Below are 14,628 nucleotides of genomic sequence, written 5' to 3'. Positions count from 1 at the left end.
TTGAGAGAACGAGAAAACGAAATCAATTTTTAATTACGCAAAAATTCAAGAGATCGCGTGTAGATTTTTTAACATAATCTTATCCTGAAGAAAAATATTTGTTACAGCCACATAATGATACAAATATATAATATACCAATATACAAAAGCTATTTTTGAATACACGACTGATTATGGAATACAAAATTATTATACCTTATGCACTGTAGGAAAGATGAATCGGTACAAACAAGAATGGGAAAAAATATCGATAAGTGAAACTACTAGTTATTTTTGTACCTCTTGGCACATGTCTATCAGTGCCATACAAATACCAGTAGAACTGGCGAAGCAAAGTCCAAGGATTATTTGTGCTGTTTGAGCTGATTGGATGCATCACAGGTGAAAATACTGATACTAAAAAACAGTATTCACCACTGAGAAATGCATATCAGTGCAAAAAAGTTCACTAATGTTAATTCCATTGACATGCAAGCAAGCAAAAAGGATTATTGATACTGGCTGCTTGCTGAATTAATATTATTAACCTATTATTGATATTCCGGGCTAGAAAGTGCACTGGCATACATGGTTTTGACCACTTAACTTTTGGGAGTCTCACGTTAATTCATTATTATCTACGACTAAAAAACTAAGTTTACGAAGCTTAGTGTTTATTTTATTTGATTATCTTGTACATTAAATATTAAGGTTACCGAGTTTAGGACATTTGAATGGCACGCCAACTGCTCTACGAATGAGCGCTTTTTTGTCGCCTCCCGCTATAAGGGGGAAGTTCGTTTGGTGTCTCCAGTAACTGCCCAGCAAGTTGGAGATCACGTGATTTTGCTGGAAAAATATCCCAGTAAACAGGTCATATGATCTCCGATTTACTGGACAAAGTTACTGGAGACATCAATCGAACATCCCCACGACCGACGTATGAATTAGTTCACTGCACCACCCACAAGTACAGGGGTTACGCTTTTTCTTATTGTATAAGCTGCTTTATTGTAAATACTAGTCTATTCTACATTTTCTACATTTGTTTTCTCGTTATCACACAAGTGTTCAGTATAGCAGAACTAACAAAATAGTTGGTGCATAGATTTGGTTGTTTCTAAAATTCTTATCTACACAACTGCAATGCATTTTATGAAAAAAAAAAAAAAAATTTAACTGTAAAACCTTTGAACGTATGTTGTATCACACTTGGATTTACAGTTTTTTTTATAACCAAAAAAAAAACTTCAACAAACATTACATTCGCACACAGTGGGGATGAGATAGGAAGAAAAAAGTGGTATTTTATTGGTTTAAATAACGATGTCTAAAATTGAGATCGACTTAGCCTGCAGCCTCAATTCCGTCATTGATTGTGAGTATCTTTCGGGCTAAAAAAAACTAGAGCAGCCGAACATGCGATAATGGAGTCAGACAGATATAGAGAGGGCACGCACTTGCGCTCAGAGATAGCGAGGAATACATTCGAACACATAGACACATATACACATTCTGTCTCTTGTTCGTCGAAACGATCGATCCAAGGGAGGCATCCCAATATAATGGGAGAAGAGGAGAGCTAGAGCTAGAAAATGAACAAAAAAAATCAAATGGCGAGATCGAGCAAACTTTTCCGTGAGCGCAATTTAGGCCGTAGCTGTAGCTCCTGTCTCTCTCTCTCTCTCTTGCTCACGCTTTTGACTCCATTATATTGTGCACATGTACGTACAGCAGCAGCAGCGTGAAGGGAGCAGCAGCACCCATGTAATATCTACCTTTCTGCGTGTACGTGTACACCCTTGTAGCCCAGTTCCACTCGAAAACGAAAGATTGTCAATCAGCGCTAGTCATCTAAGCTTAATTAGTGTTTGTACGTGTGCGCAATTTCATGCCTATGTAGAGCAACATTCTCCGAGGCCGTTTTTTTGTCGAAAATCGTCGATGGGTCGGTGCTTTGGACTTCTTTCTTTTACTCTTTTCTCTTTCCATCTATGCTGGACAATGGAACAAGGAGCGTGCGGGACTATTACCCGTAGCTTCGATTTGTACTTTCAAAGCGATGCAACCGAGAAATTGAAAAATGTATTACATTGGGCGCATGAATTGTTCTGGCATTTTAATTTTTCTTTGCTATCGTGTTTTTCAAATGCTGTTTCAATCGTATTTTATTTCTTTATGCTGATTCACATAAAGGACGAAAATTTAAAAAAGTGCATGATATTTTTCATACTATTTTTTCATCTATCTCACTGCTGTTTTTATTTACGATATAATCGAAACGCGTTGAGAGATGAAATACGCTTACGCGAATAGTAATATGCCATGGTGTTTCCACCAACTGATAATACATGATACACTCCATTCACCGCAGGTACAATAAATAATTAACGAATTTGTGGCTACTAAGTTAAGAAATAACCTTCTTTAATAGATGTTTCAATTAACATTCATGGGATAATGTGCAAGTTGCATATAAGGTCATTTTGTACGGTGCTAGTAAAGCTATTTATCTACATCTAGTATCAGCCACATGTAGTTGTAGGCAAATGAGATACAATATCTCGGTCGCACTCGCTTATTGATGATGGAAGCATCACAATTCGAAAACATTTATCAAAGCAAGCCTCCTGCAACTGCTGTGTGTCAATGTTCATTGCTCCATATCGTGTCAATGCTCACGTACATTATACACTGTTTCGTCCTATCTTTCGCACTACTAGCAAACTTCCTTTCAAACGCTGAAAGCAAAACCTGATTCCGATTCGTTTTTTCAGTGCAAGGGTACACAAAGTTTCTGCAAAAGCCTTGAAATCGTCATCTCTTTTCCTGACTTTTTTAATAACAATGTTAATAATTATAATAATAATAATAATAATAATAAAAACAAATTAACAATAAATATAATAACAACGGGTACGGACAATAATTCAGTTTAAACTTTCTGCTCATTCTATTTTACTTGACAATAAGAAAAATAAGAAACAGAATAAGTTTAATGACAAGAGTAGAATAGATGTTTATGCAGCAGCAAATTAAAAAAAAACAAGCTCAAAATACAATACAGTTGCATTTTTTATCATGTCTTATTACCACGATCAATTCGGAGACGCGCTCCAACCTCATCGGTCGGTTATTATGACACTGGTCTCCGTACCTCATGTCTAGACCCTATTAGAGACGATCCGATTGCGCAATAATAACAAGCTCGAGCATCACGTACAGTGGAGGTCGTTAAATTCGTTGAGCGGGGAATTCAAACATTTGATTCCCATTGGCTGATTCGATCACATAACCTCTTTCATTGGTCAATTTTATACTTCCTGCTCAACGAATTAAACGGCCTCCACTGTACACGGGGGTATAGGGCTTTTTTCATCGTTTTAAAGCTTCCACTGCTAGAATATATTTTTCTCTCTTTCAGCATCAGGAATTACAGCTCTTCTTCTTTCTGTTCAACCTAGCTAAAGCGCCTTTGTTCAAGTTTTATTTTAGTCTGTTACTAGGTACCTACCCAGTTAGTTAGGTAGTTAGCTAGTTAGTAGTGCGCCAATTATCTGCAAGTGATATCCATTGCACCGTATGTATTCTAATGAAAACGTTTCTGCGCACGTGTAAGGCCAAAGATGACGGTAACTACGTCACTACGATCACGACATATTACGGGATGTGCCCATAACTCATGATGTCCAGCAGTGGGTATAGCACGTGTACGTACATGCGTGTCATTTCCCTGCTTACGCTGTTGCCTCTACTAATATAGAAAAGATGAACTTACGAAAGTGGAAAATCGCTTACGGGTGAGTGGGCACCACGTGATCATGAATGAAAACGTGCATGGGTGCGCCTCTCCCTATTCTTATATAGAGCCCTATATTTTCCTGTCACCACTGTCTGCCTACTGCTTTTTAATCCTTGTCTATTTTTATCGTCTATGAGGTGCTATCTGCTGTAAGGTTACACGTTTCACATTAATGGTGCAAAGGAGTGAAAGAAGCTTAATTGCGTTTGCAGCGGATGATGATGTCAACGAAGAGGGTCGTGTAGAGAAAAAAAGTGTGCACACGCGACAGATGGAATGCCGATGATATCGATTATGGACGTTTGATGAGAGCGGCTCGATAAAGCTGTGCTACAGAGTGGAAGTGTCTGCATGTGTGGTGGAGGTGCTGTCCCTTTACTTCATCTCATGATACAATTTCATGGAGTTAGAGAGTAAAAGTAGAGGTTGCTCGGCCGTAATGGTGCGTGGACGTTGTGTGAAAAAAATTATCTCCGTTAATTTATACATGTGGAAGTATAAAGTTAAATTGTTGATGATGACAGGAAGATTTTTCCCACTTGTAATTGTCATTCGCATTCGTATTGAATTCATGGCAAATGTTTCATTATTTTTCTAGCCTGATGCCATGACGCTTCTGTCAAACATATCCTAAAAATTTGATAGAAAGTAAATTTGATTGCGACATTCTTTCTGTTCATTTTTTTTTACGTACAGTGAAATGGTTTATTGTATGATCAAGACTCAGAGGTGGATTATAACCATAAAAATGACAACACATACAGTACGATTCTTACAGAAATCTCGTTAATCGAATGAAATGAAAAGTTAAGCGAAAGATATTGTAAAAACTCATAATTTTATTTCTAAAATTTTTTAAATATGAATAAATGTAATTGCTCGATTTTGGAAAAGATTTCATAAAATTTTCTTTTTAATGGACCATAATACCGTCAGAGACCGTGTATAATATTTTTTTGCGCAAATTCCAAACGCTATTTCGTGTCTGACAGATTAAATGCTCAGGTTATTTCAACTGGGATGAAGGTCGCCTAGTTTCTGCGTTATAGCGATGAGTAGCCTTTATTACACGAGCATTAAATGGGATAACTAGTGTAGCCAAAGACGCAAACTAATCCTTGGCCTGATAAAGTGGGATTCCACTTATCGTCGAGCATTAGGTCGCTTTCCGGAGTCAAAACTTTCTATCGATAAATCAACCTGATGCCACATGAGACAACAGTTGGCGCTCAATTGACTTTACTTGGCGTCTCATGTAAAATAACATTGTAAGCCACATTTTGTTTTTCTTGGATCAAAGTATTTTATTATTGTTTTGTAGATTACATGATTTTAAACGATCAAAAATCAGAACGTTACATTACCTGAAAGTATTTGGAATGACATATCTTTCAGAATTTCAACAAGTTTTCGTAAAGGTAATATTAAAAAGAAAAAGTTGTAGAAACTTTTTATCCCTGAATCTCATAAAAAGTTACTTAAGTTGTCGCACGATCTTAAAGTAAGAGTTGATCCGAGTTGGTTCTTGCTAAATGCCTAAGTATAACCATTTAAACGTGATTGGTTGATGCCATTGTATAGTATAACGTCAATGGTGTTTAAGGGGATACATTTCGAAATAATTAACTTTTTTCGAATACACATGATTTTAAAAACTTTTTTCCCGTAAAAACAAGAAATGAATGAAAAAAGCTTTTAAATTTTCGGATCCATCTATTATCGTTGGTTCTCCTCCAATCTTTTGTTTGAATATTTCTTAGGCAAGGGAACAGAATTTGTTCGTATACGATTAAAAAACGTGAAAAAGCAAGAGAAAGAAGAGAAGGGCAGTGGTGAAGGGGCGCTTTTGTTTGTTCGATTTAAAAAAGAGCATTCGCGTGGTGGCAGTGGCCGTACGATTAAAGTTTAACTGCACTCAAATCGGGTTTCCAATCTAATCGTTAGCTCTGATAATGGAGCTCTGCGGTTCTGCTGGTACTTACTGTAGCAGCAAGATGTGAAATAAAAGGGTTTGTACGAAAGAGAAAGAGAGAGCGAAGTGCACTATTCAGTTGTTACTGCTGCGCTTGGTGTTGGTAGTGGTGCTATTGCCACTTTTCCGTGCACCTAATAGTGTACGTATGTAAGTGCGGCCTTGCGCACACAGAAAACAAGAAAACCGCGACGCTTTATATAGATATTTTTCTTTCCCTGTGTATATGCGTTACACACTTGATTCAACAAAGCAAATCAGAGTTCGACACGCGAACGTCGTATGAGGAAGCACGCGAGCTCACCCGCTCGTTTTCTTCCTCTTTTTCCTTCTCTTTGCTCTCGTGCCTTTCTTCCTTCATTTTTATATAAAGTTTTCTCGGGACTACCTATACTGTTTCGTTTGTCTGAAGAGGCGAGCGCACGAAAATTCCGGGTAATTTTGGATACGAAATCGAAACAAGCCGTCGCTTATCGCGCTTTATCTCTGACTTGAATTGTACACGGACAAATGCTCGGTACAATTCGGTGTTCTTGACCCTTCTCCGGTTTCCACGCAAATCATGTGTAATTACGCTTACGTAAAACACGTAATGGAAAAAAAGTTGTTATGTATAACTATCTGTGATCAATATCTACTAATTTTGATGGCCATATCGCTCGTTGCTCGCGTACTTTGATGAAATTTTTACTAGATACGTTTGTTCATCATGCTGTCTGATTTTTTGACAAGTACATAAAATAGCCGTTGAAATATATGATAAACATGAATAAGTAAGAATGATAAACATGATCAAATATAAAAAGCACAACTTTCACTCTTAATATATGAGAATTAGTAAAATGTGCATTCCTAAAATTTATTAATCACAGAATGGATTTTAAATCTGTGAAGGCCAACAAGGACTTACCTGACATCTATGATAATCCAAAACCACAGTAATGCAGTTTTTTAACCCTTCATGGCAAAGCAGAAATTTGACTTATCTATTACTGATCAAAGAGAGCACTGCTTTTTTGTTTAATGTGTCTCCAGGTTGATATGATACTTTGTAGAGGGTGCTGCAATAAAAAATTTATATTGTAATATTTTATACACAACAGTTTTTTTAATTGTTAATAATAATAATTTGTTATGAAAGGAAGCTTTATTACAGATCAAGCAATGGTCAAACAACTAAGTTTTAAATATAAAAAAGGTTGTGTAAAATTATTGGCAATTCACAATATTTTAACTAAATTTAACTAAAAATCATCTAAGATTTTTTGGTAATTTTTTTTGCGTATTATTGACATTCAAATCAATAAATTTTAAATAATGCCTTAAAACAATTGCATTTATAATAATTTGTTGTTAAATAATTCAAGCTTATTGAATTAATAATGCAGCCTGTCATATTTTAGTTGATAGAAATTGGGTCTACTCCTCTACATCACGTAAAGCACAAATGCATATCATTACATAGATATTGTGCGCTTTGCAAAAGGAATCCGTTTGCTGTTAAACGATTATTTATCTTTAAATCATTAACTGGTATTATAATCTAATATATTGTATAATGTCCTTTCACGTATGTATGTCACATATTGGTACAGTTAAATCTTATTAGTAGACAAAACTAGCGTAAATGCAGGCATCATTTACTTAAAGTACTCTTCTCTCGCATATATGTGCACCCGAACGTTCGAAGTATTTGCAGGATATTTCAATAATCAGTTAGCTTGTCAGCTACGATCAGTTACATGACCTCTCGCCATTTTGTCGCATAAATCAATGTTGTGAGGGGAACTCGTAAACATGTGGACATCTCCCTTCCATGTATTATTAAATTCAAGCAGTGATGAGTCAAATCTCATATATGGGGGGCTGAGGTGATGGTGGACGATTTTCCAGATGACGCTTTTATTACTCAAGCCTGTGTGTACACCCATGCTAATACACTTTGACGCTATTGTGTAAATGGCGAATATGTTTACTTCCTTTGGGTGTAAAAAATCAGCAAGTCAAATGTAATATAAAAATATCGTTTTATCAAAAAAGTAACAGCCACTGCCATTTATTTTACGCGAAAGATTTTTTAAAAATTTTATAAAATTAAATACTTGTTCTTTGATATAAAAAATTAATTTTTGACAAAAGTTTAGAATATGTAATGGTTTGAAAACTTGATGAAATGATTACAACTAATATAGAAATATGTTTTGACAAAAATTCCATAAATTTACAATTCATACACTTTTACAGTTTATAAAAAACAACTGATTTCATTTAACTATTAAATAATAAGCCTTTGTATCATAATGAATGTAACAATACAAGAATACTAAAAAAGTTATTACAAAAAAAATTTTTTCTTCAATTGAACGAAGCCTCTTAAAACACCCTTTTTATTTAATTGTACAGAAATAATAATTAGGAAAATATATTTAGATAGTTGGCTTGATATTTATCACGAGAATTTTAAGATCTTACTGACTGCACAAATACACTAATATATGCATCAGAGACAAAGACTTTTGTAAGAGTAATCTAACTCTCGAGAGCTCGTTTACTGTGAAGTTAAACAATACATGAATATCAAAATGCTCTCGAAAATGCTATGATACGACAAAAAAATTCAATAGACGTATGTGTTTATTTTAGAAAAATTAATACCAGTCATTCCGTTTTAATAAAGATATCATTGCAAGTTAGTGAAATATCGGAACCACCTCGCCAATCCCTGGTCATCACCTTTCTCCCCTTTTTTAGTCGAAGAGTAATTTATAAAATCATTCGACAAGCAAACGAAAAAAGGTGACAGTGCAACAGCACACGCGTGCTATTCGTTTGCTGGCGGTACAGCTAAAAACACGAGCCGCGAAAGACGGCGCACCCACGGGCGCTCTTTATAATTAGGCAATGAAACGAATTGTACCTGACTACTACCACTACCACCACTACACTACCATACTAGTAGAGTCATGTAGAAATGAACGGGAGAGAAAGAAGGGTATGGTAAGAGAGAGAGAGAGAGAGAGAGAGAGAAAGGGGAGCAAGCCAGAGGAGGTGAAGGAGAGGCTGTGCTGCTGGAGCTAACTAACGAGCCTTCGGCCCGATCACGCGAATAAATCACCCGGAGGCCCCGTATCTTCGCCATTATCGTAAATCTTTAACACCGCTGGAAGCCGAAAGAGAAGGAGAGGAGGCACTCACGTATGGGTGTATGTATGTGTGTGCGTCGCGTCTATATATATATATATATATATATACGTGAGGGGGCAAAAACGTGAAAGGTTTAGATTAGATTAGATTAATTCTTTATTCAAACCTTGTGGTATAACCACGTATGGTTCTCAAATAATTTACAGATAATTAATAGAGTAATAAGATACATAACAAATTATCAACATAATTAATAACAATGGAATAAGAATACAGTGAAGATGACAAAAGTAATAGTTCGTAGAATACATATAATTATAATTGACAAAATAATTAATAAAATTGGTAATAGTAATAATCGTATAATTTGGCAATAAATAAATTTAACGTAATTGATTAGACTTATTTTAACACTATTGTAGCTATTGTAAGATTGTATAAGTTTGTTTTTATTAAAAATAATTTTAAAAGTTTTTAGAGTCATGAGATAATGCCTTGTTCGCGGTTCCAATCTTGAGAATCAGAATCAAGCAATTTATTAAACAGAAATGTTTGAAATTTATTTTTTAACCTTGTGTCGAAAACTGTAATGCCCAGCGAGTTTAGAAGGAGAGTGGATTGAATGAGAAATGAGTGCCTGTAGGTTTCAGTGTGGAATCTTGGACATACTAGGGCTTCTTTGGGCTGCCGGGCAGATCGACGACGAAGATGATTAAGGTCAGTTGTATGAATGTATTGAGATGATAAGTATTGTGGGTGAGAAGATGATATAAAAGAGTATGACTGATATCCTGACTGAATCATCATCAAGATCCGAAAGAAATGTTTCTGTGATTGCTAATACATCAAAATCAGAATCGATACACTTGAGTTCAATCTCGTTAAAGTGCGTTTTTAAGCGGTTCGCATTAATATGTCCTATTTTAAAAAAGTTGGGGATAGAAATTTGATTACTATTATTTAATTGGCGTCAATTTTGAGAATTATTCATACTATTAACGAGGGCCTTCAATTCATTATCAGATCGAATTGGGATCAATGCTGAATCTTTTGTTTTACGCATACAAACCGTTAAATTTTTCATTACAGGAAAATAGTAATTAATAGATTTGTGAACCTTAATAGCGTTACGCCATAGATTATAAATAGGCTGGGGGAGTAATGGTCGTAGATAAATCGCTGTATCACCTCCATTGCCGAAGAGAGTAGAAGATTTAGATTTTGAAAGTTTATTAGAATTTTCTAATATTTGATCTCGAATGTCCAGTGAGTTCATGCGAACGTAAACGGCGCGAGGTAATGGTCTTTGATTGCTCTGATTAGATTGTACTTTCGGTGCCCAATCGCGTGTATGTGTAACATAACTGATAAATTCTTGACAGCCTATTGCTTGAAAAACGCTTTTGATGATATCTTGATTACTAAGGTTGATTGATGAAGGGATGTTAGTGATAATTAATTCGGCAGTTTCCTTGTATAAAGAGGCATCAGAGATCGCATTATATTTTGCATTGGCAGTAATTAATTCGTCATTAATCTTGGCTACTTGTGAGTTTAAGGTAGTTTCATGATTATCGATACGTGTATTGACTAACAACAATGACTGACGGAATTCTGTCATATTATCACGAAACTCCCTCATATCAGTATGAAATTGTTTCATGTCATCTCGAAGTTTTATCATATCGTCATGATTTTCTTTCCGGAAATCCTCGAAATTTTTGACAAGACTTCGAAGAAGCATCATGCCCGAATTATTTTCTTGATCACCATTATCGCTCATACTGCTCAAAAAATACACGAAATGCGGACGAGAGAGAAAAAGTCTAGGGGCCTTAGCTGCTGAGGGAAAGGAATAACTATTGTCAAGTATGTCGGTTGGGATTGAACGCTTCAAGCTTTTCTTGTGAGGAAGATTTGTGTGGTGGATTGTTAGATTACAATTTTGTGAATGATGCTGTGAGATAAAATTGGGGGGACTGGGACGTAGGGGTATTAAAGAGCAGCAGTGAAAGACATTAGATGCAGAATTTGAAAACCAGCTGGGATCAATACACTTTCTATGATAAGGCTTACAGCAAATAGAACAAATAAGGCGTTCGTTTTGCCCAATTGTAAAAGTAGCGCGACGACAGACTAGACACGATTTGCGCAGATATTTACGCATAATATTACACAACGCTTAAAATTGGACATTAGGAAAAGTTTGTAGTAGTACATGAAGTTATAAACACTTATTAATATCTTAAAATATAACGGTCGAGACGTATGTAAAGGCGCATGCATATGCAGCGTTCGTGCGTGTAAGTACTTACGTATGTGTAGCCGATTCGACCTTTTTTAGCCAATAAACCTTTCATTTAGCTATTTACATCTATCATAAATCAAGCGGGACACGAAGGCGCGTGCGCGCGGGCTTTTCAGCGAGGACGCATGACGCGTTTCCGATTTCACTTGAAATACGTGCGTTTCCGTTGCCGCCACTGCCACGAACACCGTTTTGCTGAAGATATATGTCAGCGTGTATGTTGTTTTCCATGTGGGTATATGTGTGCGAGTATATGTGTATATGGGTGTGCGTATGTGCGCGATTTTAGACTGCTGCAATAACTTTCGCGGCCTTTTACGCCGGGGAGCCAAAGTTATTAGTTTTAAAAGCTGGCGGTGGTGGCTTGGTGGTGAGAGAGCGTTACTTAATCATTGCCTAAGTGTGATGTTTATTTTTAAAAGAGGCGTGGGGCGAGAATCCGAGAGAAGGCTGGTGGGCTTGGCTTTGATCGACTGGGTTTCCGTGAATATTCTGTAGTTGAAATATATTGCATTACGCTTGTTTATCATCAAGTGCGCTTAATCGTTGTCGCTGTAAGCTTCATCGAACGTAGTAATTATTTTATTAAATGTTCATCAGTTACTTTCCAGCGATGTTCATGTCTTACGTTACTCGCCCGTTTCTACTTGATCTTTTATTCCCGTGGAAGAAGGCAAAGCCATACTACTGATGCCTCCGACAAAGAAACGTACAGGATTTAAAGTTCTCGACTCTGATGTTAAAAGCAATGTATTTCTTTATTAAATCCTCGTGTGCCTTTCGAACCTTACTTTGCATTTCTCCCATACCATCGTTCCCGTTTCCTCATTATAATCCGTAAATTACAGAACGACAGTGTGAATTAATTGGCCTTATCAAAAGCGAATAACTCGTGGGGGGAACCAACCACGCGGAGGCTTATACCACGAACTTTTTCTGACAGCTAACACAGCCTTCGTCTCAACAGCGGTGGCGGCGCAGCCTCCAAGCGGCTTAATGTCTCTCTTTCTTTATCTTCTCCCGCTTCTGCTGGGGTGCGTGTATACCTTCGTGCGCCCACCTCATCATTTTCCGTCCTCCGCTTTATACACGTTCCCTCTCTATCTTTATGACGCGCGGCGTGCCTCATCCTCTCTCTCTCTCTCTCTATCTCCTCCTCGTCGAACCCGTCGTATGTTCTTATGTAAACGACGACAACGACTGAGCGAGACTCGTAATATATTGCCTTCGCGGTAAAACCGAGGGTAAAACAGTGAATATCAGCCATCTGTTTTATACGTTTATGCTTCGTACAATGTCATATCCAGGAATATCGATATCACTGTTTTATAAATATTAACACACACACACCAACAATATTGAATTCATTTCATCTTCCCAATAAACGTTTATTTCTACTTGAAAAATAAAAAATTAATTGTACAAATTAAAGATTATAAAAGTAAATGAAAAACAAAAAAGTATGACAACCGCTAGAAGCTCACAATTTTCGAAGAAAAAGGGCGCCAATTAGGTTGACATTTTCTTGTTTGTGTACGTATTTAACGGTGTATGCAAGTATGTATGTATATGTTTATGCATATAAAACATGAGATACTATATGAATGGTCCAGAAACGTAATGATGATCCTGTTATGGTATTCCATATTCCATATTCCTTAATAGTATAAAAATGTTTGAAAATAAATTTAAGAAAAAATTATTTATTTATAATTACTCTCATGTTAACTTTTTGTAACAATTGAAAGAATTCATTAATAGGAATAACGCTCGTTTTACAATATGCATGTAAGATACGTATTCATAGAAGCATGTGTTCTACACAAAAGTAAACAGCTCTAACCTCGTGAAAATTGTAAAAACCATAAAAAATATAGATGCATAAACTTAATAGTTATTATACTTACATCATTGTATTCATGTACATACATATGAAAGCACTTGACAAGGAAAGTACCGAGACTCCTTTTCTCACGTGTCTTAAGCTTCTAGAACGCAAGCCTCAAATCAACAACCCTCAGCCTCCTTTCTTGCAGCCACATCATGTGCATCACCGCATTTATATGTGCATATTCAAATGTATTTGTATTTATCATACATGCGTACAGAGTAGCCGCAAGCGATCCAGTGATCTCGCTTCTGGGCGGCAAGTCATACCTGCTTTTCAGCAAATTGTTCAGCCGTTATTAATCGCCTGATACCGATTTCAAACTTGATGTATACTTCAAGAGAAAAAGAGAGAGATATAGCGAGTGAAACTGACACGTACGGGAGAGAAAAGAGCGAGCGTGCAACGCCGAAGGCGAGGCACGTTATAAAGCAGGAAAGCACTCCCCCATCTCTCTCTCTCCAGCCCTGGGTTCTCTCTTATTTGATGTTCGAGCCAGGTGTCTGCTCTGACTGATTTCAAACGAGCCCCTCGAAGAGCTTTCACTGTTTCTGATGCTGCTGCTGACACCGCAAATTATATGCGCGCGCTCAAGTTTTTATAATCCTCTCTGCGTATACGTACATTAACGCACGAAAGCAGGCAAAAGGATACGCGTGCACGTTTCACACTTGGCCGGTTATCTTCTTTTGCTTTTAATTAAACCTGTTCTTTAGATCTCTCTGGCGGTTCGTACAAGTTTAAGCTTCGTCGACCGAAAAATAAGTAATGGAAGAGTTATTATCGTCACTGACTTAGGGGCTGATATTTTTTTTACTCTGTTTCACGATCCCCCAGTTCATAGGCTTTGCTTATTCATATTTTGAGATTGAAGATAAATTTAACCACTGGTTAAATTATCAGGTTGTACCAACTAGATTCTATTGTATATAATTGTGTCAACGAAACAATGTTGAAATATTGTGAGCAAAAAAAGGAGTCTCAGTTAGTATAGTAGGAATTTAATGTTATAATTAGTGCTTATGCTATCCAATTTTTAACGAGACATTACCGTAAATATCATCATGCTTTTAAACAGTAATGTCTCAATATGGGAACAGTAGTAATTGTTGTTAAGTGAAAGTTCTCCACGACCACAAATATTTTCAATTCGTTAGCTTTCGTTTTAAAATGAAAAGAAGACTCCTAATTTTCAATGCAATAATTAGATATTAATTGACTTGATCCATGGATTACTGTTAAATGTTAATGAATTGACATTTGGTGTGCCAATCAAATTACCATGCAAGTCAATTTATATGTAAAAAAAATATCGATTTCGTATTATTGAGAGAATGGAGAGTTAAAATAATGTACTTCTACAGAAATCCGTTTCTAATTACTATCTCAGAATAACTACAAGTATCCAAAAAAATTAGGCATACAAAAATATAAATTTTGAAGAAAAAAAAATATCGTAGTAAAAATTGTTATGGACACTGAGCTGACAGTGAAAAGGGATTCTTATAAATAATTAAATTTCAAAGGGTACTTTC

Source organism: Copidosoma floridanum, unplaced genomic scaffold, assembly GCF_036245765.1.
Source record: "Copidosoma floridanum isolate Cflo_tuat_1 unplaced genomic scaffold, Cflo_Japanese_pri ptg000030l, whole genome shotgun sequence".
Classification (NCBI taxonomy): Eukaryota; Metazoa; Arthropoda; class Insecta; order Hymenoptera; family Encyrtidae; genus Copidosoma; species Copidosoma floridanum.
This window is presented reverse-complemented; position numbering follows the sequence as displayed.